Consider the following 27,869-nt stretch of genomic DNA (forward strand, 5'->3'; position numbering starts at 1 on the left):
TATGTTATCTCTGCTCTGCGAAGAGATATAGCTCCCTATGTTCCTCCTTCTTGTATTACCCCTAGAGTGATAGGAAACAATAATATTCGTCTATGGATTTTATTATGACAGGGATGTTGGTGGAACAGGAAATGAAGGACTTCACTGTTTCGTGGCAAGGATCCTGTCTTCATTATGCAGGTTGGAATGTTTCCCTGGAGAAATGTGAAAGCCTATATGTGGGTCTAATATTCCTATGTACAAGACAGTGACGTTTTCAACAAAGGACAAATGGTTGCTGTGTTGGAGCAATGGTCTCTTGGCCTTTGGGAACTGTCCCTACAGGACTCATCCTGAGGGTCAGTGTCAGGTGACAAAGTGTCTTAAGGACTCTCTGCCAGTTCTTAAATAGCTATGATCCTGACCTGAGCCATCAATGTTAGTCTAACTGTCCTTCCCTGGCACAGAGTTGATGCAACCAGCACAAATTTGCCTCCTTCGTGCATTCCATTATAGATCCTCATAGCTGCATTTCCTCAGAGTGGCAGAAAATAAATGTCAAGGTAGTGTCAATGGTAGAGCTATATTGGTTTCAATAAAGGGATGTAGAAGAGAAAGCAGGGTTTAATGAGAAGTGTCTTTCCTTTCACAATTTTTCCAAAGACCTTATGGCCGTTAAGTTCACATTTCTTCAGGAGTCATTCCTGTGACTTCCTGGAGATGCTTAGTAGAACACCTCTGCCGTGGCATCCCTACATTAGTTCTCTACTGGATCAGTTCTAATCTGACATTCCTGGCATTTAAATCAATTTGAAGTCTGAAGTGGAAAAGCGTTTTGTGACTGTCTTGTTGAAAAACTGCTCCTCAATGTGATATCTGAGAATCAGAGACTGTATGAAGTTCTGTCCAAGGTCACACAAGACAGCATCAGTAGAACCAGAAATGAAGGCTCTGGCTATGCTACGTGTTCCTTCAGTTAATCATGACCAAATTATTGGGCACCCACTATACTAGTTAGTTTCAGGGAATGTAATGGTGAACAAATCCAGTCGTGGCTCCCACTTTCATGGGGCTTATAGCCCCATTAGGGAATGCAAACATCAATTAAATTATCACAAATAGATGCACTACTACAATCAGTAGTCTTTTCTGATGTAAAGAACAGCTCTGTAAGTATGTATGACACAAGAAATGCGGTCAGTGCCAACACTGGTTCAGAAAGTTCACTCTGGTTATACTTACCTTTCCCAGAATCATGTTCACTACAAGTTTTGTTGAAATTGTTCCTCAAGCTACTGGTCTTCTATAAGACATTGAGTTCCAAGTTGGAAGGAAAAGGAAAATGGATGTACCAAAATCACTTTTTTTTTTTCATGTTTTTATTTATTTATTTGTTTGTTTGTTTGTTTTTTGTTTATACATGCACTGGGTACAGTCAGAAGCGCGGGAGGGTGAGAGAACTCACCAGAGCCGGGAGCAGAGCAGGCAGAAGGACCGAAGTACACTGCTGAGGGGAGCAGCGGGCGGCAGGAGAGGTCTGCGCGCCATGTGGGACCCTCCTCCGGTGACCGGGGAGCAGCTGGGGATCGAACCAGCGCCGCAGAGGCTGCTGGCAGCTTCGCAATCCAGCGCTCAACCGCTGCGCCACCGGGGAGGCCCCCAAAATCACTTTTTAAAGCTTGGCAATATCATCCAGAAATCCACTTCAGTCCTAATATAAGTCTCTTACTCTTGCTTTGCACTGATTTTCATAAATATTCCCAACATGTGCTTCTGAAAATGTAATTTAAAGAAGCAAACAGTATATTGAATGGATTTAACATTCTTATCAAAGAAGATTAAAATTAAAAATATTCTAAATTATTCTTAGAGTGCAGGGCTAGTGTGTAATGTATTTTGAGAAGATTTGGCTAAATAGCTATTATGATTCTGGAACCCAGTTCCATTGTGGGTGCATGGGGGTGGTTTACCATCACACCACAAAGAAATTCTTGAGCTACCAGCTGGGTGTCCTACAATTCAACTTAATTCTGACTTAGTCCACCTGGAAATATCACATTCTATACACTAAGGGCCCAGTCCCACAGGACCACCCACTGCTTCAGAAGTCAAACCCAGACTGTTACCTGTGCTTAAGACCAATTGGCTATAAATGAAAGGTCCCCTCCACCCCACTTTGGGCTTGATTAACTTGATAGAGCAGCTCATAGATCGCAGGAAATCACTTACTCACTCGGTTACCAGTTTATTACAAAGGATATTAAAGCATACAAACCAACAGCCAGATGAATAGATAGATAGGTCCAGGTCGTGGCATGTGGAAGGCATTTTGGTTCATCATCCTAGACTCCTGAAGTCCCTCTTTTTGGGTTTTTATGGAGATGTCACTAGACAGGCTTGATTGATTAAATCATTAGCTGTTGGTGATTTATTCACCCACTAGCCCTCTTTCCCTAACCCAGAGGGTGTCTCTGAAAGCCCCAACACACTAGACAAGGTTGATTATCCCTCGTAACCAGCTCCCATCTTTCGATGTTTTCCAAAACACCATAACATAAACTCAGTTATTGAAAGGGTCTGGTTAAAACAAGGTAATAACAAGACATTCATTTCACCTTTAAGACTCGCTGAAGCATTTTTAGGAACTGAGGACAAGAGAATGAATATTATAATAAAAGATGTTCCTATTGCTCTTATCACTCAGGAAATTGCAGGGGTTTTGGTGGTTGAGAGTCAATAACTGTGGATGAAATCACAAACAAATCTGTTTGGTCCTGAAAGAACCAGCTATTAATATATTTTGAGCATATCCATTGCCCTAGAGAACCAGGTATCTTAGCAAGTATGCCAGAAATAAGTCTGTGGTTGAATTGCATAAATGTTGATCTTTAGATTTAGACAAATTTTGACTATTACTGATAAATGTAAGTTTCACAGTTCATAAACCTAAGATTCTCATTTCTGGTCTCAGATTTTAGTTTGGGAACTCTGTGTGTAGGGGTGTGTGTGTGTGTGTGTGTGTGTGTGTTTTGCTATCTTTAGAACAAAAACTAACAAATAGATGCATAGTCAAACTTTCAAAATGTCCCTGTGTTTACTTGTGTTAAAGCTATAATGAACATTTTCCTTCATACAGGATTCTCTGTCTTTGGGATAATTTACTTGGTATAGATTTCCAAATGTAGTAGTATTATATATACATTATAGTGCTTGTTCTCCAAGGAAATGGAAAAATAGGATGTAGACATAGATATAGAAAAACTATAGATAAAAACACAGAGAGGAGGAGACTTATTATGGGGATTGACTCACATGATCAGGGAGGCTGAGAAGACCCGTGATCTACCATCTGCTAAATAGAGAGTCAGGGAAGCCAGTGGTGTAATTCAGCCTAAGTCCAAAGGCCTGAAAAACAGGGGAGCTGATGGTGTAAGTCTGGGTCCAAAGGCTCAGAAGCCAGGAGTGTCAATGTCTGAGGGCAGCAGCTGCAGTTGTGGTCATCACCTGCTTAAATTCATCATAATCCACGGTTATGCTCCAAAATCCACCTGCATTTTGCACAGGTCAAATAGGAGTGTCGAATAGGGATGTGTGGGCATCACCACCACTGCATCTTTCAGGGGCTTAATGGAGACACTAATCCCTTTAAGTCCTCCAGGCATGTGTTATTTCTTCATTTACCATTTTTCTAGGTAAAGGCTGTTTTTAATAACTTTTCCTTGGCCTTTCTCACCATATTAGCTATCATTCCACAAGTCAGGGAACCAGTGTGGGGGCTTTGCCAGTTGTTAAATATGCCTGTTCCAGTTATGAATTTGGGCACTGGGGAAATAACCATAGGATTGGTTCAGAGACTCACTGGACTCACTGCAAGATGGACCTGGGCTAAAAATCCATTCATGTTCTAACCTCCACAGCCCCTATTCTGATTCAAGAGCCACAGTGGTGTTTCAGGTCTCCTGGAATTAGTGTCAGTTCAGACCCATCGTCCAGTGATCCCTGAAAGATCTGATTATTTCCTTTTCCCCAGTGCATAGTTATCGTTGTAAAAGCTATGTCTTTGAGAAGGCAAAGAGAAAGGTTAACAGTATAATTTTTGGGTAGTGCACAGAAGTCCAGTCTCCCCTTCATTTAAAAAGTTCTGGCCTGTGAATTGGTTCATGTCTGCAAATTGAGGGGCCACGATTCTTGATTTTTATGATTCAAGTTAGATTTTTTTGACTTGACCTAGAGTTTTTCTATTTATATGCATCAAGTGAAAATTTAATAGACTTCCTATTTAATTTCTAGGAATGCCATGATTAACTAGCCAGTGCTGTAGTTCTGCACAAGTCATTACTCCTTTGACTCTACTGTCTATTAAAGTAACCATGCCCACCTTGCCTTTGACATTTGAGTTTCACCTTGGCCCCTGAACACCCCCTTGTAACTACTCCCATTGTGCTTAGGTTTTTCCTATCAGTGGTTCCAACTATGAGATCTGATTTATAGAAAAGAGTGGTGGCAGAGTTCTTCAAGGATGCCAGGGCTCCCTACACAAATTTATTTCTAAGAGTATGGTAAAAGAGGGGCTCTCTGGCAGCGCAAGGGCTTAAGACACAACCTATGAAGCTAGCCACAGCCACTGCAACATGAGTTTGATCCCCAGCCAGGGAGCTACCCACATGGCGCAGCAGACCTCTCTTGTCTCACCCACTGCTCCCCTCAGCAGTGTATTTCAGTCAGTCTGCCTGTTCTGTTCCCCACTGTCTCTGGTCAGTCCTCTCACCAACCCCATCTCTGGCCTGAACTCCAGCTCTTCAATGAATAAATAAATAAATCTTAAAAAAAAAAAAAGAGTATGGTAAAAGATATGTCACCCGTACCCTCCCAGTGTGGATGAGAAGGTCTTGAATGACACATGCACTCTAACATTCCATTCTTCTTAAGCCTCTTAATCTGTTCCTCTACATTAAAGGAAGTTGAGCATTCCCAGCTCACTTAATGGTGACCATCTTTTGGCTTATGTTTCAGCCAACCATTCAAATTAGTAGAGCCTTTTCTAGCTATCTGAATTGCAACGTTAAATGAAGACCCTCTGCTTGGCGAGTCTATAATCAATAAATTTGGCCTAATCCAACTTTATCCTTACACTATTATTTCTTCTCTCCAGTCCCACACATATACCCAGATTTCTTGTATAAATTAGAAAACTCAAGTAGTTCTTTTGGAGTATAGAGCACCTCCTCTTAAGTCACACTTTACCTTTAGTAAGCCTGCTGGGATTTGAGTCTAATGATAACTCTAGAGGCAAAGAGGGATTGCTGTTTGGGTCCTAAGAAGAATCAGCATTGTCTTGCATGGAAAATGCCCAGCAGTGGGGGTATTATTGTTTTCTCCTTCAGAAATGCAATCCCCTCAAATGGAGTTGGGTAAGATGATACCACTGTGGGTGGGAAGGCTACAACTGATGTGGTGGAGATGCTGCTGCCACTGGAATTGTGAAAGGCACACTACTGGAAGTAGACAGACTTATTCTCCTGGCAAGGAAGACTCATCAGAATGTCAAGGTTCAATGTCCCCAGCCCCAGCTTCATCAGTCTTCCCACTTGTCCCTATCCCAGATTAGAGGATCCCTTAACAATAGACACCCTGAGAAGTGTCTGAGACTTCAGACTTGCGTTGTAATTCAGCTAGTTGCAGTAGAAAGGAAGGGCCTGTATTTAATTTTTCAGCAGTTTTATCCCTATGACTATAGGAAATAAGATGTCTCCTTCAGCACATATATAGAAGCATTTATGCGGAGCTTGAGCTGAGAATTTCAATCCCTGAGTTCATCCTTTCTTTCCCTACTAATGCCCAACCATCATCATTATATTACCTAGTTTTCCAAAAATGTTCAAAAGTATATATTGAGTCACTTATCTCCGAGGTTTTTATAAATGGTTGATTATCCAGTGGTTTTATAGGTGGTTGAATATCCAGTGCAGGTATTTTGTGTAACTATATAAATATTCACACTATGGGCTATTAGTGATGACTTTACTACTGAAATAGTGTCATTAGCATCCTGTAGTATATTAGTCAATTCCAGAAACAACAGAAATAATCCAGAAAACCCATCCTTAGAATTCTGTTCCTCTAGAACCACTCATTACCAAAATCTGCATTACTCATAATTCTTCAGAGTAACAGAACCAATTGGATGTTGTTGGGGCACAGGGGAAAATTCTTCCATCCTTCTAGGTTCTTCTCAGGCTGGACAAGCAAACAAATTAACATCAGACATATTAGTAGATGTGGAGAATTAGTACATGTGGAGAATTAGTACATATTAGTACATGTGGAGAATTTACATGGCTGTAAATTCTGAATTAGAGCTAACTGGGGGTTTATATGCTATGCTAAGGAATGGGATAGAGGCCTGGGATAAAAGCACATGATAAGAAAGGAATTCTTATCCATATGTAAAAGGGGAACTGATATGAAGAAACTCAGGCAAAATTCCAGTTCAAACTGGTTTGTGCCCAACCAGCATGAATGAATGAACAAAAGTTAACAACCTGGAGTAAATGTAGACTCATTAATATCCATTAGCACATTAAACATCCCACTCCAGAGGCTGTAACACTACCATTTTCTCATAATATAATGTATGTAGAGGTATAATCCCTTCATGTCTCCTTACTTGAATCAAATGATAAACTCTACCATAGTCAATAATCTTGTCTGATATATTGATGGATTCACACCAAGCAACAAACCCCCTGAGTTTGGTAACAAGATAACAAGATATAATACCTTGCCTCTATATGTTTGCCTCCTTGAAGATAGGTTTATCCATTATTTTTTGGAGATGTCTCTAAATCTAAGTAATCTTCATTCTTTAATGTTATGGCAGTAGTTTCTCCCAAGACCCAGAAGGGCTTGATTGACCTTAGCTCTTCATACCAGTGTGACATGTATTGGAAAAACCCTGTCTAAACTTTTTTGTGAAGACCAATCCTATAATATCTAATAACATAGATAGATAGATAGATAGATGAGGTTTATTATAGAAATTGCCTCACATAACTATGGAAGCTGAAAAGTGGCACAACTTGCCACCTGCAAGTTGGAAAACCAGGAAAGTTAGTGGTGTAAATCCAACCTCAGTCTTCTGAAGGCCTGAGAATTGGGGGTCATGGGCCAGTAGTCTACGTTGTGATCTGAGTCAGAAGGCTGGAGAACCAGGAGTGTCAGTGTCCAAGGGCAGCTGAAGATGGATGTGTTAGCTCAAGCAGACAGAGCAAATCTGCCCTTCTTTCTGCCCTTTTGTTCTTTTCAGGCCCTCATCAAATTGAATGATGCCCACTCACATTGGTGACGACCAATTTCTTTTTCTTTTCTTTTTTTTTTTAATTCGCTAGATCACTGATTTATTGCAAAGGATATAAATCAGCAGCAGTCAGATGGAAAAGATGCATAGGATAAGGTATGGGGAAAGAGTGTGGAGCTTCTATGCCACTTCTACATATGCCATTCTCCCCAAAGCTCCACATATTCACCAACATGAAAACTGGGGCTGGGGGATTTCCTTATTCATTCTACTGCTAGTCTTTCCAGAGACACAACAAAAATAATGTCTTGTGCCTCCCTGGTAGCACGGGGGTTAAAGACAGCGCTATCAAGCTACTGCCAGCCACTACAACATGAGTTTGATCCCCTGCCGGCCAGGGAGTTAACAGACATGGCGCAGTAGACCTCTCCTGTCTCACCCGCTGCTCCCCTCAGCAGTGCATTTTGGTCAATCTGCCTGTTCTGCTCTGTCTCTTGTGAATCCTCTCACCCTCCTGTTACATTTGGGGTATACCCCGGTTCTTGTATGCATGAATAAATGAATCTTTAAAAAAAAAAAAAAGAAAGCATCACATGCCACATAATTTTTATTCCTAAAGGAAATGGGGAACAATTGAAAGAATTTTAATCCAGAAGCGATGTTCACATTTTAAGAGGATCATACAAATAACATACTATGTGCTCACTTTAGGTAGCACAGATTGGAATGATGCAGAGGTTAGCATGTCCCCTGCATAAGGAGAACATGCAAATTCATAAAGCATCCCATCTTTTCTGGATGGAAATGGAGATTATGCTAAGCAAAATAGATCAAAATCAGAAAGACAAATACTGGATGATTTTACTCATGTGGCATATAAAGAAATATAAGCAAAGAACATAAACAAAACAGCCAAAAAAATCCAAAATAAATCCTTGAACCCTGACTGCAGAACTGAGGCTGCCAGAAAGGGAGGGAATGTCAATGGACTATGATAGAGGATTATTGATGCCTTGGTGGTGGGTGTGGTGTGATAATGTGTTGCAGAGGCGTGACCCTGTGCTGTGACACATATAGTATTGTAAACCAATAGTATCTCAACAAACATAATTTTTAAAAAGTAGTATGTTAAATGGAGGATTAGGCATAGTAAGACCTCAGGGCAAATAGCTACTGACATACTGATTGGTAGGTCTGTTTCACTATCTTATGTCACCGTGGTATCACCATGTGACCCATCTGACTTCTCTAAAATTTTCTAAATGCTTTCTAAAATTTTCAAGCACATACAGGTACCTGATGATCCATGTGTTGGAAGGGTGGGTGCATTCATACATGGGAAGCAAAGGCAGTTGGTGTCAAACAATGATTTAATGTTTCATGGGATAGCCATGTTAACAGAACAATCCATTTCTGACTGTCTCCTGCAGGCAGAGAAAGGGCATTCAGATGCCTCCATGCCACAGCTCCCCGCAGGCAGAGCAGGTCCCCTGGAGGTCCCCTCTGCAGTGGGGAGCCAGTCTGTCCATCAGCAGCTGCCAGTCAGTCCATCAGCATCTGCCTCCTCGCGCCATCGGGGACCTGCATGGAAGAGAAAAGCCAATAAAGCCCAAGCACAGAGTTACCTGTTTAGGAAGCTCTTTTGCCAGCAAGATCCCCTGGGGAGTGCTGCACAGACCTGATTTTACAAGGCTCAGAAGGAAACCAGGAGGCCCTAGGAGCCGCCACTAGCTGGCGGGTGAGCGATTCTCCAACTTGGAATTTCAGTTTTAAAAGGTGCCAAATCCAGGGGGACTTGCTACCATGGATGTCAGTCAGTGACAATGCTACTCAGACAGAAGAGCTCCTGCATTCTCTGTGCCATCTGTGTGCCCAGGGGTCAACAGCAGGGCTCTCCCAGCAAGGGGGCGGGGTGGCCCTCCTGTGACAGAGCCTAAGATGGGGAAGTGAGGCCCCGGGTTCCCCACCTCTGGCCCTGGGGCCTCTGGAGGCTCTGCCCAACAGCCCCACACCTCCCCCCTGGGGCCCTGCACCTGCTCAGCTCTCCCCAACCCCTCCACGCTCCCCCTTCACCTGCTCTGCTCCCCTCCAGGTGCTTCACCAGTTCCGTTGCCCCCCTGGCCCTTCACCTGCTCTGCTCCAGGGACATCTGTGCTCCAGGGACATCGGTGCTGCCCAGACTTCTGTGCAGCAGTCCTGTGTGTCTCATGCTGCTCCTGGCCCCTCTGACTGGGCCCAGCCCCTGAGCCCTCTCCAGAGCCTTGCCCTCCCCTGGTGTGCTCCTGTTCACCATGGCCACCGGGTGGCTGCGCTTTGGGGCGGTGGGGAGGAGGGGGATTTTTGCTGCGTGTGGCGCTAGATGTTCTTAGTCTCTCTTGTTCTGGGGTCCTAATGGTGTACAGCAGCAGCAAAATTTCAGGATGATATTTAGGATCCTCCTCGCTCTGGCCCTCCCACCTTGGCTGCCATTTTTTTCCTGGCTGGTTCCTTCTAATGGAGCCACTGCATTGTTATGGCGCTGGAGGCGCCAGCCACATCTTGAGGGAAATCTTAGGGTAGTGCTGGAGGGCTGGGGGCTTGACAGATGATGTTGATCCTGCATTCCTTGTCCCCCTCTGGCTGGGGGCCTGGCACAGTGGTGGTGCTGTTTTCCCAGACATCCTCCAGCTGGGGGTCTGTCACGGAGGTGCTGCTGTCCTCACAGACGTCCTCCAGCTGGGGGCCTGGCATGGAGGTGCTACTGTCCTCGTGGACGTCCTCCAGCTGGGGGACTGGCATGGAGGTGCTGCTGTCCTCCTAGGCGTCCTCCAGAAGTGGGCCTAGCAAGGAGTGTCGGCTGTTCTCCAGGGCATCCTCCAGCTGGGGGCCTGGTTCAGAAGTGCTGCTGTCCTTCCAGGCATCCTCCAGCACGGGGCCTAGTGAGGAGGGTCTGCTGTTCTCCGGGGCATCCTCCAACTGGGGACCTGGCACTGGAGTGCTGCTCTGCTCCTGGGGGTCATCCAGCAGGGGGCCTGGCATGCAGGTGGTGCTGTTTTCTGGGGGAATCCTCCAGCAGGGGGCCTGGCCCGGAGGTGGTGGTGTGCTCCTGGGTGGAACCTGGTGTTGCAGGCCTTTGAGTATTCCTGGAAAGCTCAGGCTGCGGGGCACATTCCTCGGAATCCCAGTCACCAGGGGCCAGGGGCGGGGGGCACAGCGTGAGGGAAGGGCTTGCAGAAGGTGACATGCCTCAGCCGCTCCTCCTCTTCATAGTCCTCCTCCTCCTCCTTCCTGGAGCGTAGGATCAGTTATGTTCCCTGGACGTCATTGTATTTTTTCCTCTTCAATGGCCCTGCGAATTTCATGTCTATGGTATCCAAGGCATTCCATGGTTTTCGTTATGGCCAGGTCTGGTGGCTGAGGGACAGCTCACTGAAGGGCAGGAGTCCCTTACTCATTTCCACCCAGGGGTGCTGCTTGAGGCTCTCTAGGGTGCTGTGTCTCCGGGAGTCCAGTGCCAGCATTTTGTTCAGCAGGTCGTGGCACTGGAACGAAAGGTAGACGGGCAGGTACAGGAACCCGCCCAGGACGTGTTCCCTGATCTCCCCGATGCTGGTCCCCCTGAAGGGCAGTGTCCCGGTGACCATTTGATATAGGATGATGCCCAAGCTCCACACGTCCACCTTGGGGCTGATAAACCGCTGGTAGAGGAAGAGCTCCAGGGCCCTGTACTCTGCGCGGCAGCAGTAAGTGTTCAGCGTGTTGTTGAAGCACCAGACGCTAAACCCGAAGTCCGGTTGGTCCAAGCTGTAATTTGAAGTTTAGAGCCTTTAGCCCTTCTTCCTCCCTACTTCTCCAGGGATAAGAGAGGTAGAATTAATACTTGATCATATGTACATGAAGAAACTTGCATAAAAATCTCAATAGCAAGGGGTTTAGAAAGTTTCCAGATGGGTGAACACATCCAAATATTGGGAGGGTTGGTGTACCCCAATTCCACAGCAGAAGCTCCTCTACTCTGGATGCTCCCAGAACTCCTATGTTATATCCATCTGACTGTTCGTTTGTACACTTTATCATATCCTTTATAACCTGGTAAATGTAATTGTTTCCCTGAGATCAGTGAGCAACTAGCAAATTAATAGAACTTGGCAAGGGGTCTGGAAACCTCCCACTTGTAACTAACAAGTTACAGGTAACTTGGACAGAAGTTACAGGTAACCTTAGGACCTACCACGTGCAATTGACATCTGAAGTGGGACAGGAACACTTACCCTGGGGGATTCGACATTATCTCCAGGTAGATAGTGTCAGAATTGAATTAAATTATAGGATACCCTTCTTGTGTCCCAAAGACATGTTTCGTAGAAGAAACTCCCCACACATTCTGTGTCAAAAATTTGGTAGCTTGGGAGTAGTGGGAGTAGAGGAGGCACACAAGAAAAGAACTGTGTTTTTTTTTCTAATATACTGTCAAATCACTGAGCAGAATTCCCATTTGGGTACTCTGATACATGAATTTGTTAGCTCCCCAAGGAAAAGTACCATAGTTTTCTTTGTTAATATTTTAATATATGACAGACTAGCAACCATTTCATTTTCTTTCAAATTTCTTTCTCAGTAGCCCCTTTGATAAAAGGTTTTTGGCGCTCTCCTTCAAAAACTATAATGTCTGAACAGTTTGGAACACTCCAGTTAATTAGGTATCTTCAAATCCTGCCAAGATTGAGGGAGGGCCAGGCTTGAAAAATATTGTCTTGCTCACATATGGATTGTTTCAAAGCAGTATTTTAACCTAAGCTCTGAAATACAGTTTTTCAGTAACTGTTATCCCTAGAGAAATGAAAACTTTGGAAAAATGCATTTTAGCTGCTAGATATGACTCAACTTCACAACTTCATAATAAACTTCCAGCTACAAATGTAGTGATTGCCTAGAACTTACACATGAATTTAAAATCAAATTTAAATCACTTGTTTTGTCTCTTTAAAATTTTGTATGCATACACGTGTGTGTACGTGTGTGTGTTCTCCAGGGGTATTAAATTTCCAAAGAGAACAAAAATTTGTTTTAAATACATTCAGATCATTTTAGAACATAATATAAAATAGAACCTCTATTTTGTGGCTAAAGTTTGAAAATTGGTCATCACTGCCTAAATGAAAGTTTATGAAAATAGTTAAATACCAAAGTACAAGTAAGATAATTATGGCCATAACACGTTTGCTATTGAAAAAAGCTCTAAAATGTATTGGAAAGCATTTGAAATACCAAGGAATTATTAAACAAAGGGCATGAATAACTATATAACTCATTAGAGAGGAACTACAATGTAGGCTAGGCCACTCTAAAATGTTCGGATAGGCCTCCCCAGGATGTCCAGAATAGTCCTTCAAAAACGTGTCACCTTGACTTGTAGATTATTTTGAGTGAAGGTCAATTGAGGCCTGTGGACTTCAAGAGAAATTGTTTACCATTACCTCTCCACCCTAAGAGAAGGAAGACGAAGGCCATTATCCGTATGTAGGGACAGCTCCAGAAATAGCTTTTGGTGAAAAGCTATTGGTGAAACCTGTCTTCTAGCAGAGCAAACATTTGGTTATAGGCCATCTGGTTTCATCATTTGAGTCACCATCATGTGAGTCCCCCTACTTTCTCCTTGATACCCCCAGCTCTGTGTGATTAATTCAAGGATAAAAAACCTTAATATGTCCTGTTTACTCTAAAATTTGCAGTCATTTTGATTCTCTATACACACGTAACTAATTTTTTTTTTTCATACTAATCTGTCTGATGTTAATTTGATTGTCCCACCAGTCAGAGAAGAACTTCAAAGGAATAGGGAATTTCCTCTATGACCCCACAACAATGATTTGACAATTAAAATCCACTCAGGAACACACACAAGGAGCCAGTAGCAGAGTGCTGGGAGGTGTGGGTTTAGTACTTGCCAACATGAGGGTGTTTCCATACCCCCCTCCATGTTGGTACTTCCAGAGGATAGTTGGTTTTTAATTCTATTATTCAATTAAATATGATTTTATGTTCGAGAGTAGTCCCACTCTCTTACCAGTTGTATTCTCTGGAAGGTGGGTAAGAAATTTATAAAATCTCCAAATCTCCAATAACATTAACTGAAAGAAACTAATGACCAAAAGGCAAAAACCAAACAACCATCAAAACCAGTGAGAAACACAGACCAACTCTAATTACATGCAAATCCAATCAATAAATATACATAGAGCACCCACTCTGTGGCATTTGTAATGCTACGGTCTAGGGATGGAGAAGCTAGCAAGAAAGGCATGGCTTTGCCCTCAGGAAGCTTCAGTTGGGTGTGAAGAGCATTATAGAAAGTGCAGAGAGCAAGAGGGCACAAGGCCAAGGGACTGAGCCCTCCTGGGGCTCAGAAAAGCTTCGAGGACGCAACACTCAGCTGAGGGTTGAAGGAAGAGCGGGAACTAGGGAAGAGAAGAAAGCAGGATGTGGGTGCCAGCTGTGCTACATCTTTTGATCAATTTAAATCTCCCAATGCTCATTTCTCATCCCAGTTTTGTGGTTTCTCCATTAATCCCTTTACTCCCAATCTTGCACCTGAATAGGATCCTACACCCTGACTACCCTCAATATCCCTGCATCCATTCCTTCAGTCGCTCAACATTTAAGGAAAAGCGTTCTGGTGGAGAGTGGCTGTGGGGGGCCAGCATGTGGAAGAGGGCATGGTGTGAGCTCAAGGCACAAAAAGGTGGATCACACCTGCAGATAAAGAGCAGGAGTGGTGAGAATTGAGACTGGGGATTTGGGAATGCAGGTCCCGCAGCTCCTCAAAGTCAGTCGAGGGTGTAGGACATTATTGCAAGGCCATTGGAGAGTCGTGGAAGATTGTCAGGCCAGTGACATTTGACCGGGTTGCCTGCCTGCTCTGAGGAGGGTGGGTGTGAAGAGTGTGTGGCATCACTCTCCAGAAGACTTAGTAAGGCCTAGTGTTGTCCCTGGATTGGGGTGAGGACTACATAAGGGCAGTCACACAGAACCTGGAATGATGTTTGGTGCACACTGGGCATCAGAAGATGCCAGCACCTTCTCCGGCCCAACAACTCAGATTTGTTTCCCTTAAGTTCATTTGTGTCTTTATTCTCCTGCCTGTATTTTGGGCTCAAAGTGATCTTTAAGAAGTTTTTGCTGCAACTCAAACTGATTACTGTGCTAAACACAGTGAACACACATGAGTAAGACCTGGCTCTTCCCTTAAGACATAGGGACAACGAGCCATAACATGGTGTCACGTGAACTACACAGGTGACAGAGCCAAAGCTTGCACAGGTTGGGGTGCTCCTCTGTCCTGACCTCAGGTGGATATTTTTTTTTAAGATTTTTAAATTTTTATTTATTTACACAAGTACTGGGTACAGTCAGAAGCGCGGGAGGGTGAGAGAATTCACCAGAGCCAGAGAGGGGAGCAGAGCAGGCAGAAGGACCGAAGTACACTGCTGAGGGGAGCAGCGGGCGGCAGGAGAGGTCTGCGCGCCATGTGGGACCCTTGCCCAGCGGCCGGGGATCGAACTGGCGCTGCAGAGGCTGCGGGCAGCTTCGCAACTCAGCGCTCAACCACTGCGCAACTGGGGAGGCCCTCAGGTGGATATTGATTGGCACAGAGGACTTCACACAGACTTCTTGACCAAATGATGGATGCCCCAGGAGCTAAAGAAAGCCTCAGAGCAGGAGGCTTGCACACAATGAATTTTAACCTCTTAGGATTTCAGTCAGGCTTGTTGAGAACTGTGGATATCTTTTGTTGAGATTGTTATTATGCTTTTTATTTTAATTTTTAACTTACTCAAAAGTCTCTTCAGTGATTTCTTACATTTTCACATTTTCAAAGTAAAACCTCCTGTCATAAAGCACACTAAAATAATATGAAAACATCAAATTCATTCTAAATGTGTGGTTTCATGATATTAAATCCTAGTTATCTAGGGTGTTGCCCTATGAGTCATAGATCACATAAGGCACTATTACTGACTTATTCTCCCACCTACCTACATCCTACTCACCTAATCTAACCCCTAGTTGATATGTGTTTAGAAAATCATTGTAATTTTAGCTTTTACTTGAGAGCAATTTACCAGAATTCTGTCAGGTAAAGTAAATGATGGCACGTCATAACGAACACTGCTCTCTCTATTAACAGACGTAGTTCTTTTCGTGTCTGTGCTAATGTATTTTATTTTTGCGGCAAGTTGAGAAATGAGGTAAGTTATCATGTCGGTTGAGGGAACACTTAGCATTATTATAGGAAATTTAAAGGTAAAACTTTTATTCCCCTTGTTTATGTTGTTCATATTTTTATGGTGGAATTGAACTTGGTCAAACTGATTACTTTTTCTTTAGAGTTTCACTGTTCCAGATGAAAGCCAAGGCCGCTGTCCTTAAACACTCTGGAGCTGGAGGCTGTGTGTGTGAGCTCTGTGCACCAATGTGACCACCAGGGAGGACAAACGCAGTTCTAATAGTGCAGATCTCCTTTAGGTATGCTTTTAAAAGAAAACTGGAAAAGTAATCCTAATACTTTGTAGCTAATCTGTGCGCTTTAGATGCATTTAATGTATTTTTTGTTATAAAACCCAAAGTCAAAGGAAGAAATTTAAAAGTACAAGTATAGAAGAATGTAGAGAAGAAAATTTAAGTTCTCATTTCCCAAATCACTTCCACAATCTTATATCGAAGAGGTATGCTTCTTAACGATGATATCGGTCTCTTTTTAGAAATCTTTTTCTTTATACATTAGATAAATGAAGTGTCCATGATACATTTTATGATAAACGGAATCACCCAATATACAACTTTGAATTTTTTAATTTATGATTAGTTAGGTTCTTTTAGATCTTTGTCTTCTTTTTACTGTCTGTAATATGTATTACTATATATAATACATATAAACTATATATTAACTCTTCATATATAGATCTGCCATAATGTATTTTACTTATTAATGATCATTTACTTTCTTTGCTTTTTTTGCATTCTTTTACATACATTTTTTGGGTCAAACTTAAGCAAATATACCTGTTATATAAATTCCAAGTAGGAATCCTGGCACCACTTTGAATAACATTCTTCGGTTGAATTGGATACTCAGTTACGTCATCCTATTAATTCACAGGGTAATTAAAGAAATGTTGATATCTAGTGCTTATGTACCTTGTCTAAGAAAATAGGTATTGTTCTATTCTGGTAATCAATTGTTATATATCTGTCCACTTCAAAACTTAGTGACATAGGGCCTCCCCGGTGGCGCAGCGGTTGAGCGCTGGGTTGCGAAGCTGCCCGCAGCCTCTGCAGCACCGGTTCGATCCCCGGCAGTTCCCCGGCCACCGGAGGAGGGTCCCACATGGCGCGCAGACCTCTCCTGCTGCCCGCTGCTCCCCTCAGCAGTGTACTTCGGTCCTTCTGCCTGCTCTGCTCCCGCTCTGGCTCTGGTGAGTCCTCTCACCCTCCCGCGCTTCTGACTGTACCCAGTGCATGTATAAACAAACAAACAAACAAACAAACAAGTAAATAAATAAATAAAACATGCCTCTATTAAAAAAAAAACAAAAAACCTTAGTGACATAAAACAAAAAACAATCCATTTAGCTCAGAAATCTGGCATTAGAGTAGGGCTGAGAAGGAAAGCTTGTGTCTGGTATGAACAGCATCAGCAGGGGTAGCTTGACTGAGGGCTAGAAGGGCCATTTCTAAGATGGATCACTCAACTGGTTGGTAGTAGTTGCTGATTGGTAGCTCAGCTGGGACTGAAAGTTGAGAAGCCTGGGTTTTTCCCCCATGTGAACTGGGCTTCTTCATGGCTTGATGCCAGGGTATCAAGAGCAGGAATCTTGAAGGACAGAGCTGTGCAGAAGCTGTACTGCCTACAGGACTAAGCCTGAGTAGTCTCCTAGTGTCCTCTCTGCTGTACTATATTCGTAGTGCTAATTACAAAGCTCCTTCCAGATTTAAGAGGAAGGGACACAAACTCCTCTCTCTATAGGAATATGACAAAATTTAAAAAACCTATGCGATGAAAATACTGTAGTTATCACTTCGAAAATACATTCTGCTACATCAAACTATATCTTCTTCAACTCCAGATGGATAGTTCATAATATAATGGCATGGTTGGTCTTTTAATCAAGTCTATCCAATTTTTTTTTCTTTGATTTAAATCTAAACATTTTTTTATTTTTTTTACTAGAACCATCACAGTGGTGGTTTATTACTCATGGTAGTCCCTGTTTTGACTAAAAGCTGCCACCAATATTCCTTTCATGGATAAGAAACTATTTTGCTTTCCCTTTCACCTTCCATTTAGCACTCCATTCAGTTGTTTTTAGCTATTTTTCTTCTTATTCTATATGAGATATTGTATTTTTTCACTCTACTTTTGAGAGAAGCTAGATGTGGAAAGGTAAAGCAACCTTTGTAAAGTCACATTTATGTTGTAGCTGGAATTTGATCCTAGATCTAGGTTCTTACTGTTACAGTCTGCCTAAAGAATTACATGTCAGGAAGAAAATACTTATTCTTGGCTCAATCTCACTGAGCTGTGATACCCTGACAGAAAACTCTATCTCTAGATCTTACATGCCAGGTTGTAGGTTACATACAGATTTGCATTGAATATAACTGTGACTGTGGTTCTAAGAGAATACTAGAGCTACTATAACAGAGCAGGAACGAAAGATCCAGTATGGTGAGAACTAAAATATTGTGTGTCTTCTCCATTCTTCTGTTCTTCAACCAACTCAATTTCATGGTTCTGTAAAATAACATACTCTGATTAAATGAGTTAATAGATCAAAGGAAACACAGAAATTTTGCTAGGAGGTAAGAGAAGTCACGAGAAAGCCTCTTGCAGGAAACTAACCTTGATAAAGGGAAAGAAAGATTTGTTGTCAAGACCCTGACAGTTTAGAGTTACTTCCCCAAACTGGCTGTACATCAAAATCACCTGGGGAGTGTAGTAACTATTCAGTGCTCAGACTTGACCCCTGGAGATTCAGATTAATTTAGCAGAGTGGGACCTGGGATTACATGTCTTTATCAATACCTAGATGTGCTGATGTAATAAACCTTCAGAAGTTATTTTGAAAAAATAGGTTTAGGGCATAGTTTAAAAAGTATATATTGTTAAAACTTCAATCTCCAGGTCTTTTAAAAGTTTTGATGTCATTCTCTCATGTCATCAGATTGTTTTTCTGACTTTCTTTTTTTGAAACACCCACAAGGTAATGTCTTTTCTATAATAGAAAGCAAGGTTCTGACTCATTCTTTTGCTATTATATTAGATTACTGTAATATCTCTTGTGTTGAATCAGATGGAACTCTGTTTTCTTGTACCACTGGAACAAAAATGGAATATAACTTCTAAGTATTTGATTATGGGCTATTAGATATTAATATTTACAGTTCCTTTAAATATTCAAGTTGATTGCCACTAAATTACACTAGTAGCCTTTGGTTGAAACTTCCTTTTTAGTACAGAAATGACTGCCTTCTAGAATCAGATTTTGTTTTTTTAATCCAATAATATTTGAATTTAGTTATACATATATAAAGAACCAGTGTTCTTTCTTTCAGTGTTTGCTACAACCATGAAAAGTAGATAAATACTCCAGTGACTTAACAAAAGAATGATTTCTCCAAGGAGTCTACTGTTATTATTTGGCATTCATCAGAACTTCCTGAAAGCCTCTGGAAATCTTTCTACTCCTTCCTTCTCCAATCCTATAATGTACTAAGGAAATATCCCTACAATTCTATTATTGAGGATTTTTATATTGGGCCTCTTATATTCTTCATTCTCAGTAGCAAATTCATTTGCTCATTCAGTAGTTTTTTTGAGCATATACTATAATCTAGAAATTAAGTGGTGAACAAGATAGGCACCACTCCTGTTATAGTGGTATTTACAGTGTGATGTGAAAGAAAATAGATGATAATAATATAATTTGATATTGTAATTGTATCAGGGAGTGTTCCACCAGTGAACTAGAAGAAGTACCAGTTGAAGATTTATATATACTTATACATGTCTGTCTCGGTGTGTATATATCTACCATTATAATCATCTATCATCTATCTAGATATTAATTGCAAAAAAAGTAGCTTATGCAACTAGGGACTGGCCAGTCAACTCCAAAGTTCCTTGGGCAGGTATTCAGGAAAGGAAGCTTGAAAATTCTCAGGGACAAACTGACATTAGTTCACAGGGGATTTTCTTATTGTTCAGGTAAATTTCCATTCTGTTTTTTTTTTTTTTAAGATTTATTTATTTATACAAGCACTGGGTACAGTCAGAGGCATGGGAGGGTGAGAGAATTCACCAGAGCCAGACCAGGGAACAGAACAGGCAGAGTGATGAAATACACTGCTGAGGGGAGCAGAGGGCGGCAGGAGAGGTCTGCGCGCCATGTGGGACCCTTTCCAGGGTGGGGATCGAACCGGCTCTGCAGAGGCTGTGGGCAGCTTGCAACCCAGTGCTCAACTGCTGCGCCACTGGGGAGGCCCATCCATTCTGCTTTTAAAGCCTTTCAGCTACTTGAAGTAGGTTCACCATGATTATGGAGAATAATCTCCTTTACATAGTTAACTGACTATAGATGCTGACTGCCCCTAAAAACTTCTTCCACAGCAACATCTTGTTTAGGGTTTGATAAAGTGAGTCAGTATGATAGCTTAGCTGATGTCATACATAAAACTGACCCTAACAGAAATGTTTGGAAAATGGTACAGAAAGTGCAATATGCCAAGGACATGGCAGCATCTATCATATTCTGTCATCTTCTAAGAAGAATAAGATGTTTTTCTGAAAAAGGTAACAATTAAGGGAAGCCCTGAGAGAAGATCAGGTATTAGACAGATAAAGAGGTAGATAGAGAATATTCTGGATGTGGAAATAGTGTCAGTAAATGTCCAGAAACTATAGAGAGAGCACTAGAGATATTATTCTCTCTTACTTAAAAAAAAAAAAAAAACTCATTGAAGTAACACTGCATTATAACATTAGATAAGTTTCAGTTGTGCATTATTATGTATCAGCATCCATATATACATCTTTAAGCTCATCACTAAAAGTCCATTTCTATCCTTCACTATACAATTGACCCACTTTTTGTGATTTACCCACCTCTTTTTTTCCATTTCCCTTCTGATAACCACTAACTTGGCATTATGGTCTAAAGGTTTATTTTTTATTTATTTATTCATTGTCTTTTTATCATGTTGAGTAAAATCACAGTGTCTTTTCCCACCTAACTTCTTTCACTAAGCATAATACTCTCTAGGCTTAGTCACGTAGTTACAAATGTCAAGATTTAATCTTTTTTCCCCCCACATAGCTGAGTAGTGTTCTGCTGTGCACATATCCTCATCTTCTTTATCCAATAATCTGTCCATGGACACTTGGGTTGTTTCCAACTCTTGCCTATTGTGAATATGCTACAGTAAACATGGGGGTATATGTATCTCTACAAATTAGTGTTTTTTATATTCTTCAAGTAAATGTCCAGAAATGAGTAATTCCCTCTTCTTAGTGATTTTTCTGGCTTCCTTTATTCTGACTACATATGGGGTGAAGGTTATTCTAATAGAGACTATGATTTAATTCTCTTTGTTGGTAATTATTTTATTAGGTTGTTGTAATGTCTTTAGCGCTGACTCAGATAAAACTCTATTTCATGTTTTAATTTTCATTTCCAATAACCATTGAGATGAAGCAAGTTTTCATGTTTATTTGACATTCAGATTTCCTCCTCTGCAGATTGATTGCCTGTTTGTAACCTCTGCACATTATTCTCTTGGGTAGTTTTCTTCTCATTGTGGGTTATATATGACTTGGATATTGCTAGAAATAATTTTTATTTATATGCATTGCAGATATATACCCCAGAGAACATAAGTCCAAATTGGGAGTAACTTTGTACACTACATTTTTACGTGAAAGCAAGGGACCCCACTAAGAGAGTTCTGGGATGCTAGAGAGTCTGGGGCTATCTCAATTCAGAATTCTAGCCTCCTTCTAGAACAGAAACCCCATATTAAGTAAGAATAACGGGCAAAGGAAGAAAAAGAGGAAAAGAGCACGACTCACTAAGCACAGAATTTTTCACACTTCAAAGAAATGACAGAAGAGGGAGCTCTAGAGCCATGAAGCCAGAGTAAAGGTAGGCGGACTGCCTTCCTGCTAGTGCAGGCTCACATCCTGCTGAAATAAAATCAATAGAAAAGAAAAATAGTTAAACCTATTCAAAATGATTATCTGAAAATAAAAAAGGAAAATTATTTGCAGAATAACATTCTTTAATACAACAAAACAACCTAGAAAGACATGCTGCCACATAAAGGAAAACTATATTCTATTATTTTGAACAAGCTAAGAGAATTAAGAAAATTAGAGAAATTACTAAAGAACAACTTAAATTAGAATTAAAATAACTCAGTAATAATATTATTGAAGAGCAGAAAGCAGGGATATTTGAAAGCAGAGCTTACAAAAACAAGGAGAGTAACAGAAATAAAAGAATGTTTTAGAAATCAAGACTGAACTAGAAGCAACACATTGGTTAATAAATACTATGGATTAGACATAAAGAAAAACAGGAAGTGGAAAGAAGGAAAGTTTTAAATTAAAATTATAAAATAAATAAAAATGGATTTCAGAGAAAGTGATACAAAACATCAGCAAAATGTGTGTTTGTGTATAGATGGTGTGTTTATGTAAATTCCTGAAGAAGAAAACCAAAGCAACTGAATATTACAGAATACAAAAAAAACAGTCATTGAAGAAAACTATTCTGATATAAAAGGCAATTTGATATATAAAAAAATACACTGTGTATCCTGGAAAATCAACCCAGAATGACTGACACCAACGCATATTCTAGTAAAATAACTAGAACTTAATGTAAAATAAAATAAATAAAAAAAGATATTTCATAACAAAAATTTAAAGAAGCTTCAGCTACAAATTTTAAAAAATCATGCTCCAGCACTCATTCTGATTAAAAGCTTCAGCTGAGAGTGTCTTGTGGGCTCCTGGAAATTTTTGCATGGCTGTGGCCCTGGTCTGAGCCCTGGATACTTACCCAGGACAAAGCGATGTGCTCTCTAAGGACAGAATAATGTGACCAGTACAAATTTGTCCCCGTCGTACATTCTATTCTGTGCACTCATGAATCTGTCTCATCAGAAGAGAGGGAAGTGGGGGCCTGAGATGGGACAATCTAATTCATAATCTCAGTGATAAAATTATACAAGAGAATATATTGCATCCCACGGCAGGAAGAAATGGAAGATTGTGTCAGAGTTTTGCCTAATCATAATCACAAGGCATCAGTAGACCAAAGGGAAGATCTGAAGTGTCCTCTCATCACTAAAAAATAGAATAGTGTCTCTCAATGATGGATGAAGTTCTATTGTTAGACATTCATGCCTTTGGCTTAAATCTTATCTGGACCCACTGGAAATATTCAAAACACTTGACTATTCTGGTAGAAATGGTTTTTGCACCCTCAGAATCCTTTTAACCCTCTTAGCTGAAAAATTAAAGCATAACTCTTCCCATATTTGCTTAAAGCTACGTGACTAGTTGATGTCTTAATATGAGAATTGCAAGGCAAAGTGAGACAATTCTATCTTCATGATCTTCTGTTTTCTCTGGGAGAACAGTCAAGAAACTAAGGGTTCTACAGATGCCTTCTAGGGCCCAGCATTTGGTGGGCTTTAGAAAGTAATTGTGTCAAACCTCCCTGGTGGCACAAGGGGTTAAGTCTCAGCACTATAAAGCTATCAGCAGGCTGGCTAGGGAGTTGACCCACATGGCACAGCAGACCTCTGTCTCTCCTGCTGCTCCCCTCAGCAGTGTGTTTCAGTAGATCTTCCTGTTCTGCTCCCCACTCTGTCTCTGGTGAATCCTGCCACCCCTTCTCCCTCCCTCATCTCTGGCCTGCACCCCAGCTCTTGTATACATAAACACATAAAATAAATCTTAAAAAAAAAAAAAGTAGTTGTGTTAACACCAGGGGAAGTTTTCTGACCCCTGGATCACAGCCTCCCTGGGATTTTCTTGGTGCCCACAGTTCTGTGTGGTCGCCTCAGCTCCACCTTTGTGATTATGGTAAATGTAACATCTCTTAGAATGACACACAGTTTTTTAATATCTAAATCCCCATATAAAAAATTCAGTTCTGCTTTTAAAAAATCTAGAGTGGTATCTATTTCTGAAAGTGAACAGGATTGTCATAGATGTGAGTAAGCATGCTACCTAGGGAGAATGGATGAAGCAATATCGTGGAATAAAATTCCTTATGAGGGCATGGGCTCTAAAAAAATGGAGAGAAAACAAAGTTCTCGAGAAAACCAGTTCCATTTCATATTTGACTGAAAGATAACTTTCTTGAAGTCTGCTTCTTCCAGAAGAGTTTACCAGCAACTCAGTCTGGTCTTCTTCACAAAAATACAATAATCATCATCAGTGTCTCCTAGGAAACTTCCAAGTAAATCTCATTGCCATAATACAATGTCCTTTTTATGTCTATTTTGTCTTCTTCCTTGTTATGTCTATTGTGTCTTCTTCTACATCCACTTTTTTCATTCACCTCCCTATTTTAATAAAATAAAAGTATAAGATTGGAACAAAATTGCTGGTTGCAATAAACAGTTCTACAATAAACAAAAATCATGTAAAGGGGGTAATTATCACCTTAAGCACATTATAGAAATATCTCAAATAACAGACTAACGTTGTAACAACTTAAGAAACTAGAAAAAGAAGAATAAATAAACTCAACTCTATCCAAGAGATATCCAAAAGTTAGGCAGGGCTGAATGATAATGTTCACCTCTGATTTGAGGCACTCCTTCAAAACTGGGAGAGGTGATTATTTCATCTAATGCCTAGAAACCAATGCAGAGAGTGAAGTAATTTGAATAGAGGAAATGTGTTCCCAACAAAAGAACAAAATAGTCACAGAGGAAAAACTTTAATGGAGAGAAGTCACTTAACTGATAGAGAGCTTAAAGCAATTATCATTGTGACCCACTAAAGTTGTGAGAAGAAATCAACAGTGAGAACTTCAACAAAAAGATAGAAAATAGGGCCTCCCTGGTAGCAAAGGGGTTAAAGTCTCAGCTCTGTCAAGCTATCCCCAGCCACCACAGCATGAGTTCCTTTGATCACCCACAGCAGACCTCTCCTGTCTCACCCGCAGCTCCCCTCAGCAGTGTACTTCAGTAGTAGATCTGCCTGTTCTGCTCCCCACTCTCTCTCTCTCTGGTGAATCCTCTCACCCCCCTGCACCTCTGGCCTAGATGCCAATTCTTGTATGCATAAAAAAAAAATAGAAAATAAAAGTACCAAATAAAACTCATAGAGCTGAAGACTATAATTAGTGACCTAAAAAATGTACTAAGGGGGTTCAACAGCAGCCTACATTAAGCACAAGAAAGGATCAATGAATTCAAAGAGAGGGCAGTGGAATGCACCCAATCAGAAGTGCAAAAAGAAAAAAAGTAAAGATAAGGGATTTGGGGGCAACATCAAGTGACTGTCATTCACATTATAGGAGTCCCATAAGGACACTAGAGAGAAAAAGGGGTAGAAAATTTATTTGAGGAAATGACTGAAAACTTTCCTAATCTGGAGAAGGACACCAAAATCCAGATCAAGAAGTTCTAAAAATTTCTAATAGGTATGTTCTTTTTTTTTTTTTAATAGAGGCATGTTTTATTTATTTATTTATTTATATGTTTGTTTGTTTGTTTTGTTTATACATGCACTGGGTACAGTCAGAAGTGCAGGAGGGTGAGAGAATTCACCAGAGCCAGAGCGGGGAGCAGAGCAGGCAGAGGGACCGAAGTACACTGCTGAGGGGAGCAGCCGGGGATCGAACTGGCGCTGCAGAGGCTGCGGGCAGCTTCACAACCCAGCGCTCAACCGCTGCGCCACCGGGGAGGCCCCCAATAGGTATGTTCTAAAAAGAAATAAAAAGAGAAATTGAAAAATACCTTGAGACAAATGAAAATGGAAATATAATATGCTAAAATTTATGGGATGTAGCAAAAGCTGTTGTAGAGGAACATTCATAGTGACAAATGCATGCATTAAAAAATAAGAAAACGCAAACAACATAACATAATAACTCAAGGGAATAAAAAAAGGAAAAATGAGTTAAAGAAGGAAATAACAAAAATCAGAACAGAAATAAAATAGAGGCTTTAGAAAAGATGATTGGAACTAAGAATTTATTCTTTGGAAAGACAGGAAAATTTGCAATCTTTATCTAGACTCACCATGAACAAAAGTGAAAGGACTCAAAATAAGAAATGAATGAGGAGATATTACAACTGATACCACAGAAATATAAAGGATCATAAGATACTACTGTGAACAATTATACACAGACAGATATGACAACCTGGAAAAAATAGATAAGTTCCTAGAAATATACAATCTACCAAGACTGAATCATGAAGAAATAGAAAGTTTGAACAAATTGATTACTAGTAAGGAGATTGACTTATAATCAAAAACTTCTAATAGAAAAAAAGGCCAGAACCAGATGATTTCACAGGTGAATTCTACTAAACATTCTAAGAAGAGTTAAAGTTAATTTTAATTTGCAAACTCTTCCAAAATAATTGGAGTGGAGGAAGCACTTCCAAACTCCTTTACAAGGCCAAAAACTAGACTAGTACCAAAAGTAGACTAGGATGCCACAAGAAAATTACAGGCCTATATCCCTGATGAACGCTGATGTAAAAATCCTCAATAAAGATATTAGCAAACTGAATTATATGAAACATTAAAAGGATCATACAGTATCATCAAGTGGGATTTATTCTAAGGATGCAAGGACAGTTCAACATCACAAATTGATCAATGTCATAAACTACAGTAACAAAATGAACGGTAAAAGTTATATGACCATTTTGCCAGTTGCAGAAGACATTTTACTAAATTCAGCATCCATTTCCGATAAAAACTCTCAACAAAGTGGGGAGAGTTGGAAAGTTCCTCAACATAATAAAGACCATATATATCAAAACCCACGGCCAACATCATTTCACTCAATGGTGAAAAGTTGAAAGTTATTCCTCTAAGATCAAGAACAAAACAAGGATGCTGATCTCACTGCTTTTATTCAACGTATCGGAAGCCCTAACCAGAGCATTTAGTCAAGAAAGAGAAATAAGAGGCACCCGCATTAGAAAGGATGTAGTAAAATTGTCACTATCAGAAGATGACATGATATTATAAAATAGAAAACCATGAAGACACCACTAACACACTGTTGGAATAAACATATTCAATAAAGTTGCTGACTACAAAGGCAATATACAAAAATCTGTTATACTTTTATGCATCTTATAATGAAGTATCAGAAAGAGAAAATAAGAAAACTATCCCATTTACATCAAAGAATAAAATACCTAGGAATAAATTTATCCAGTGAAGTGAAAGAACAGTATACTAAAATCTATAAGACACTGATGAAATAAATTGAAGGTACAAATGAATGGAAAGATATTCTAAGCTCAATGATTAGAAGAATAAATGTTGTTAAAGGCCTGTACTTTCAAAATAATCTACAGATTCAGCGCAATCCCTATCAAAATTACAATGACTTTTTTTTATTTTCTTTTTTTATAGAGGCATGTTTTATTTATTTATTTGTTTGTTTGTTTTGTTTATACAAGCACTGGGTACAGTCAGAAGTGCGGGAGGGTGAGAGAATTCACCGGAGCAGGGGGGGGAGGGGGGCGGGAAGCAGGCAGAAGGACCGAAGTACACTGCTGAGGGGAGCAGCGGGCGGCAGGAGAGGTCTGCGCGCCATGTGGGACCCTCCTCTGGTGGCCGGGGAGCAGCCGGGGATCGAACCGGCGCTGCAGAGGCTGCGGGCAGCTTCGCAACCCAGCGCTCAACCGCTGCGCCACCGGGGAGGCCCTACAATGACTTTTTTTTTTTACAGAAACAGAAAAGTAACCCTAAAATTTTTTTTTACTCTCAACCAATTTTTAATTGCATAGCAGTGCAGTATTGTTAACTAGAGATTCTGTGTTGCATAGTACATTTCTGAAAATAATTCATCTTGCACAATCGAAACTTCTACCCATTTAACAGCTTTCCATTTTTTTTCCTCCCTTCTCCCAGCCACTGGCAACCACAGATTACTCTCTGCTTCTAAATTTGATTATTTTAGAAATTTTGTGTAAGTGGAGTAATACAGTGTTTGCCCTTTTGTGACTGACTTACTTCACTTAACAATTATGTCATCCAGGTTCACACATGTAGCTGCAAGTGGCTAAAATTCTTTTTTTTTTTGAGGCTGAGGCTGAATAATATTGCATTATGTGATTATACCACATATTCTGTATGCAGTCATTTGTCAATGGCATTTAGGGCAACCCTAAAATTTTTATGGAAAATGAAAGACATGGAGTAACCTAAGTGATTTTACAAAGAAAGAACAAAGCTAGAAGCATCACACTCCTGCATTTTCACCAGAGTAAGGTGCTTTCATTGATGAGTTATCACCAGAAACCAAAAAACTGTATTTTGGTCACTCTCCCATCTCCA

The 27,869-nt window shown here is 40.6% G+C and overlaps 1 long non-coding RNA gene and 1 pseudogene across 3 annotated transcripts in view; both read left to right on the top strand.

The window, feature by feature from the left end:
- The window catches only part of LOC119255497 (uncharacterized), a 17,867-nt gene extending 2,092 nt beyond the window's left edge, over nt 1-15,775 (top strand). Inside the window, exons 3-4 of one of the 3 annotated variants that reach the window (XR_008553484.1) lie at nt 112-180; nt 15,644-15,775. This is a non-coding gene — a long non-coding RNA (uncharacterized LOC119255497). Of the gene's footprint in view, nt 1-111; nt 373-8,706; nt 8,817-15,643 lie in introns of those variants that run through there. The other 2 variants (XR_008553483.1, XR_008553482.1) reach the window with 2 other exon arrangements.
- LOC119256418 (U6 spliceosomal RNA) lies at nt 7,975-8,071 on the top strand (annotated as a pseudogene).
- Nucleotides 15,776-27,869: the final 12,094 nt, after the last annotated feature.

Source organism: Talpa occidentalis, unplaced genomic scaffold, assembly GCF_014898055.3.
Source record: "Talpa occidentalis isolate TD23 unplaced genomic scaffold, MPIMG_talOcc4v2.1 talOcc4.3, whole genome shotgun sequence".
Lineage (NCBI taxonomy): Eukaryota > Metazoa > Chordata > Mammalia > Eulipotyphla > Talpidae > Talpa > Talpa occidentalis.